This window comes from Pseudophryne corroboree, chromosome 4, assembly GCF_028390025.1.
Source record: "Pseudophryne corroboree isolate aPseCor3 chromosome 4, aPseCor3.hap2, whole genome shotgun sequence".
In the NCBI taxonomy this organism is placed as follows: Eukaryota; Metazoa; Chordata; class Amphibia; order Anura; family Myobatrachidae; genus Pseudophryne; species Pseudophryne corroboree.
The window spans coordinates 913288494-913295405 of NC_086447.1; the positions used below are offsets into that span (position 1 = coordinate 913288494).

The window sequence follows — 6912 nt, forward strand, 5'->3', positions numbered from 1 at the left end:
AACTGTGTTTCTTCTACACTACTCCATGGCAGCCATTACTCTGGGATTTATCCCTACTCCTAGATTTTAGACAGGAAGTTTTTTCTATTTTAGGATCCGCCCCTTCTGGGAATATAGGTCCGTCCGCCTTTTTTCCTGTCTCCTTAGATAGTGACAGTGTAGTCGTTTGTTATTTTATTTCAAATATGAGGCTTACCAGGATTTTCCCGGCCTAATGCGCCTCTGTGAGCCGCGGCTGGAAGGGGTTTGGCACCCAGGATCAATGGGCAGCATTGTAATTACTGCCTGTGGCAGTATAAAGCTGAAGGAAAACCATAATAATTGCTGCCTGTGGCAGTACAAATATGGGAAGTCACTGCTTGTTTTATGGTACCTGCTTGGAGGAGACGGAATATACTGAACTGAAGTGCAGGGACGACCAGCTGGCTGGATTACTGTGAGTGCCCCCGCTCCCGTTGCCGCTAGCGACCGCCAAGACGCCGGAGACTGGAGGGCGGAAGTCGCGCTGAGCCTGGAGGGCAGCGCTGGACGCGGCGGGCGGAAGTGTGCGGCCGAATACCGGAAGTTGCCGTGTATCGGTCTGCGCATGCGCCGCCCGAAGGCTGAGAGTCAGAGGGATAAAAATGGCGCGGTCCACCGCTGAGAGTGAGAGGGGTGCAGAGGATACTGTTCCCAGATATAAGGGAATATATAATAATTGGAAAAGGATTACTGAAGACTTTATCAGCATGGATAAAGAGATGTCTCCCTCCACGCCTACATGTGCCCAGGAATGGTAAGCAGTCTCATTTAGGGCACTTATTATGTTATGTAGTTAGGGTGCTTAGTATATCATTTGCTTTGGTTGCAGTGTGTCTGATGTTCCTAGGAAAAGAACATGTAAAAAGAAGCATCATTTGGCTTGTTCTGGATGTAGGAAAAGTTTTTCAAGAGATAAACATAGCAAGTTATGCGATGATTGTGAAGCATCCCAGGGCCAATCTAAGCAGATTCAGGATCTGATGGAATGGATGAAAAAGTCATTCGTAACAAAGGATGAATTAAAGGAGCTTCAGGGGGCTAAAAGATCCAGGTCGCAGACCAGTCTAGATGCTGCTGAGGATTCAGATAGTCTCGTTGTATTGGATTATGCTGATAGTCCGTCTCCGGCAGAGTCTGAGGAGGCTCAGGAGCCAGATAGGTCATTTAATTTGGATATAGTGGATAGCTTACTAAAGCATATGTATAGAGCTTTAAATATTAAGGATGAAGCACAGGAGGATGATGCTCAGGATCCTTTATTTGAAGATAGGATTAAGAAAAGCCGATGTTTTCCGGTGCATAAAGTGTTGAAGGAGATTATGTCAGTGCAGTGGCAGACTGCGGACAAGCGTCTCAATTATATGAAGAGGTTGGAGCGTATGTTTCCGGTACAGGATGTAGAATTCATTAAATGGTGTGAATTGCCTAAAGTGGATGCTGCTGTGGCAGAAGTTGTTTCCAAAACCACCATCCTGTTAGAAGACGGTGCGGTGCTTAAGGATGCGATGGACAAGAAGGTTGAGAGTTCCTTGAAAAAAGTCCACAAAGCATCAGCAGTGACGCTGAAGGCTGGGGTAGCGATGGCGTCAACAACCAGAACCCTGAGACTATGGGGGAACAACCTGCATAATGATTTGGAGGATCAGGTATCCAGACATCACCTGCAGAAAGACCTGGCTGTGATAATGAAGGCGGTGGAGTATCTGTGTGAGGCCTCTCTTGAGGTAGTAGAATATGCAGCAAAATCATTAGCGGCAGGTGTTGCGGCTAGAAGGTCATTGTGGCTGCGTACCTGGACAGCAGACGTCCACTCTAAAAATAGATTGGTAGCTCTTCCTTATGAAGGATCTCGCCTCTTTGGAAGTAAGCTGGAGTCCATAATCAATGTAATGTCAGGCGGTAAATCCGCAAAGCTGCCGTTTGATAGGAAAACAAGGTTTAGGGCTTCTTCACCTAAACAGCAGTTTAAAGAGGCCAGGTCATACAGGCCAGGTAGGCAGTATGGTAGATACACTCCAACAACTACCAGGCAGTCCTTTCGTCAGTCTGGCAGAAGAGGAAATAGGAAATTCTGACTATATGATGCCCCAGAGTGCTGCGCCAGTAGGAGGCAGATTAATGAAATTTGCGGATCAGTGGCAGGAGTCAACTCAAGAAGCCTGGGTATTAAAAGTAATCTCCCAGGGTTATCGCATAAGAAGCCGATAGGGCGGAATTTTGTGAAGTCAAAAAGTTTAACGTCAAAAGAACAGATAATAGCCTTTCAGGATATTATAGAAAACCTCATCAAAACACAGGCGGTTGTAAAGGTGCCGATGGCAGAGGAGAGAAGAGGTTTTTATTCCAGGATGTTCCTGATTCAGAAACCATCAGGGGAATTCAGGGCCATTCTGGATTTAAGAAGTTTAAACAAATTTCTTATAAAGAAAAGGTTTCACATGGAAACATTGAAGACCATATTATTAGGGATAAAGCAGGAAGACTTTATGGCCTCTATAGATCTGAAGGACGCCTACTTTCATGTGCCAATTCACAGGGACGACCAGAGGTTTCTAAGGTTTTACGTCCTTGGAAAACACCTTCAATTTACCTGCCTGCCGTTCGGCCTGTCTTCCTCACCGAGAGTCTTCACGAAAGTGCTTCTAGCTCTAGTGGCACATATGAGAGTGATGGGCATAGCATTACGGCCGTACCTGGACGACTTGCTGATCTGTGCGAGTACGAAAGCGACTCTAATAACAACTGTACAGAAGACTCTTCAGATTCTTCAAGCTCATGGTTGGCTAGTGAATTGGAAGAAGAGCAAGCTAGATCCAACACAAGGTCTGCAGTTCCTAGGTGTTTGGATAGATTCGAAAAAGTACACGGTAGCATTATCAGAAGACCGATGCAAAAAGATTCAAGATCTTTCATCCCTGGTTCAGGTAGAGGACAGCATTTCACTCCGTCTGGGCCTGCGTCTTGTGGGGATGTTGTCTTCTACGATAGATGTAGTACCCTGGGCCAGGTGGAAAATGAGAACGTTCCAGTGGGACATAATCAGAGTGGTCCGTATAGGCAGAGACCTAGACCACAAGATAATCCTCACTCAAGGAGCAAAGAAGTCCCTGGATTGGTGGATGGACCAGAGTTTAAGGCAGAGGTCAGTGTCCTTAGCACAACCCAAGTACGCTGTCTTAACAACAGATGCAAATGCCACAGGTTGGGGAGGTCATCTGTTAAGTCACACATGCCAGGGGTCATGGTCCACCCAAGAAAAACTCATGTCTTCCAACAAACGAGAAATGAGGGCAGTGTGGAATTTGATATGTTGTTTTCAGATGTTGCTGGTGCAGTCTCATCTGAGAGTGTTCTCGGACAATGTCACAGTCGTGGCATATTTAAACCGACAAGGAGGCACCAGAAGTCGAGATCTATGGGTGGAAGTAGCGAAGATTTTGGATTGGGCAGTACAAAATCTAAAGTCCATAACAGCCCTTCATGTTCCAGGAGAATCCAATTTAGTGGCGGATTACCTGAGCAGACACGAGGTATTACCAGGAGAATGGGAGCTGAATCCTCAAGTGTTCCACTTAATAGCACAGAGGTTTGGGTACCCTCAGATAGACCTGATGGCCACATCCTAGAATACAAAAGTGGAACATTTCTTTTCAAGGTACCAGTCTCCAAATTCCAACGGGACAGATGCTCTCTCCCAGAGGTGGAACTTCAGTCTCAGTTATGTGTTCCCTCCACTACCAATGATACCTCGAGTTCTACGGAAAATCAGAGAGGAGAAGGCGGTAGTAATAATAATTCTACCTCACTGGCCAAACAGAGTGTGGTTTCCCACGGTACTCAGAATGGCAATACAGGGTCCATGGATCTTACCAGTAGAACCAGAGCTACTACGTCAAGGACCAGTCTTTCACCCAAACCCACAGAGTCTTCATTTGACGGCGGGGAAGTTGAAAGGTCAATCCTGGGAACTAAAGGCCTTTCAGAACAGGTTGTCACCTTACTTATGAAAGCAAGGAAGAGCACCTCTTCAAAATCCTACTATAGAGTGTGGAAAAAATTTGGAGATTGGTTGGGAGATGATGCCGAAATCTCTAAGGTTGAAGTTCCTCAGGTACTGCAGTTCTTAAGCGAAGGTTTTCAGATGGGTTTGGCGGTATCAACCATCAAGGTACAAATATCAGCCTTAAGTATATTGCTGGATAGGAAGTTGTCGGAGGATAACCTGGTACAGAGATTCTGTCAAGCCATCAAGAGGGAACGTCCTAGAGTTAGATCAGTTATGCCAACCTGGGATCTGAACCTTGTTCTGAACACGCTGATGGATTCACCTTTCGAACCTCTGCGGGAAATCTCTTTGAAAATGCTTACCTGGAAGGTAGTTTTCCTCACGGCAATAACTTCAGCGAGAAGGGTTGAAGATCTACAGGCTCTCTGGGCTGAGGAGCCCTACCTGAATATTCTTCCAGACAGAATAATATTAAGGAATAATCCTGAATTTCTACCAAAAGCAGTATCAAACTTCCATATGAGTCAAGAAATCATTCTACCATCTTTCTTTCCGTACCCAACGGATGATTACGAAGAAAGACTGCATATGCTGGATGTTTTGCGGGCAGTCTCTATATACTTGGAGAGAGTGAAAGACTTCCGGAAAGTTAAGAATTTGTTTGTTCTACACTCTGGAGTCAAAAAAGGTGAATCACCTTCTAAAAACACGATTTCTAGGTGGATCACGGAATTGATTGCATTCACCTATCAAGAAAATGGCCGACCAGTTCCAGACCACATTAAGGCACACTCTACGAGGGCTGTGGCTACATCCTGGGCAAGGAAAGCACAGGTGTCAATTAAAGAGATATGTGCAGCAGCGACGTGGTCGTCCATCCATACATTCACCAGACACTATGGCTTGGATGTCTCTGGTGGTCACTTTGGAGAAGCAGTACTGAAGGAAGCAACTGCATAAAGATTTACTTTAAGCATCATTTGGGTTCTGTGTGGTTTATTTCCCTCGCTACTAGGATGCTTTGGTATATCCCAGAGTAATGGCTGCCATGGAGTAGTGTAGAAGAAAGTAGCAAATTATACTTACCGATAATTTCATTTCTTCAAGATACTCCATGGCAGCCTAGTTTTCCCACCTCAGTATATCTTTGTTTTTTCTCAGGCTCCGTCAAGGAGACACTCAAAAGACTGGGGAAGCCAGAGGCGGACGGACCTATATTCCTAGAAGGGGCGGAGCCTAAAATAGAAAAAACTTCCTGTCTAAAATCTAGGAGTAGGGATAAATCCCAGAGTAATGGCTGCCATGGAGTATCTTGAAGAAATGAAATTATCGGTAAGTATAATTTGCTACTTTTTTCTTGGGGCAATAATTGCCTATTTATAACACCTTTCTCTGTACCTCCGTGCCTCAACTTGCTTAAGTAGTAGCTATCCCCCATGCTGAGAGGTATCCACTTTATTCTCTACAGCAGAGGTTCTCAAACTCGGTCCTCAAGGGCTCACACGGTGCATGTTTTGCAGGTAACTCAGCAGGTGCACAGGTGTATTAATTACTCACTGACACATTGTAAAAGGTCCACAGGTGGAGCTAATTATTTCACTTGTGATTCTGTGAGGAGACCTGCAAAACATGCACTGTGTGAGCCCTTGAGGATTGAGTTTGAGAACCTCTGCTCTACAGTCATACCATGCTGGACCTGCCCGATCTCGTCTGATCTTGGAAGCAAAGCAGCATTGGGCCCGGTCAGTACCAGAAAGGGTGACCCTCTGGGAATACTGGGTACTGTAGTATTAAGGAACATACCTTCCGCCGATCAGCAAATTCCATTGCAAGTAAACTATGCAGAATACTTACCTCAGCTGAATACTATAATAGGAGTCCGGATTCACAAAAGCCGGTTTTCTTGAATCTCTCTTATGAATACACAGGTGTATATCAAATCATAAGTTGATAGAGATAACAAGAATTTTCATACTTTCGCTCTTGACAAACGTCTAATATTAATACTCTCTTAAAATCCAGTGGCTGTACAGACAAACTTTCTGCCACCCACTTCAAATCAAGTGAGTGACATATCACCATATCGTTACCTAATACATGTTATTTAATACTTGTTTTAACCAATTATACTGATTTACACAGCAACATTTTTATATTATCTTTTTCGTTTGTAGAGTATATTAAAAGTTAAGTTTTATTGTTGCATATACATTCTATAAGTTTCATAACTTTACTAATCAGTCAATTTAAATAAAGTGTGCCCCAGAGAGACATAATAAAGTCTTTCTTTTGCTTCTCTGCAAAACAACCCTTAAATAATGCAATATTGTACATTCCTGTTATAACATTATCAAATAGACACACGTGGACACGCTGTGCCCTACACGCGTTTCACTGCACTGTAGCAGCTTCGTCAATAAACATTATTTTTGAATCCACTTATCTCGTACATTGGTATAATTGTGATAACCTTTCATCTCTCGCGTGTTGCCATGATTAAAAATTGTAAATACAGTTTATATATTTTTTTTTATTTAGTGATGATGTTTATTATATGGTATTTTAATATATATTATGATTATGTGGGACATGGTCCCTGTAATGCATTGATAGAGAGTATACTTAGCCAGCCACAAAGAATATATACGCATATACACCTGCAGCACACCTGTCTCTTATCATGAATAAGAGCAATTGATTGGAGGAGACTCTGCTTAAATAGAAGCGTGCATAACACAGGTGGTTACCTTCTGATAAAACCATTAAAATACTACAGCGGAGAAACGCGTTAAGGGCACCCTGCTATTGTGCTTTGAAACAATTATCGGACTGTGGGACAGACCCTATTGCCGCAGGCTTGGTGACTTAGCATCACTGTTATGCAC

At 43.8% G+C, this 6912-nt stretch overlaps 1 pseudogene; it reads left to right on the forward strand.

Annotated features, from left to right (window-relative positions):
- The first annotated feature begins 5699 nt into the window (after window positions 1-5699).
- On the forward strand, window positions 5700-5818 carry LOC134913188 (5S ribosomal RNA; annotated as a pseudogene).
- Window positions 5819-6912: the final 1094 nt, after the last annotated feature.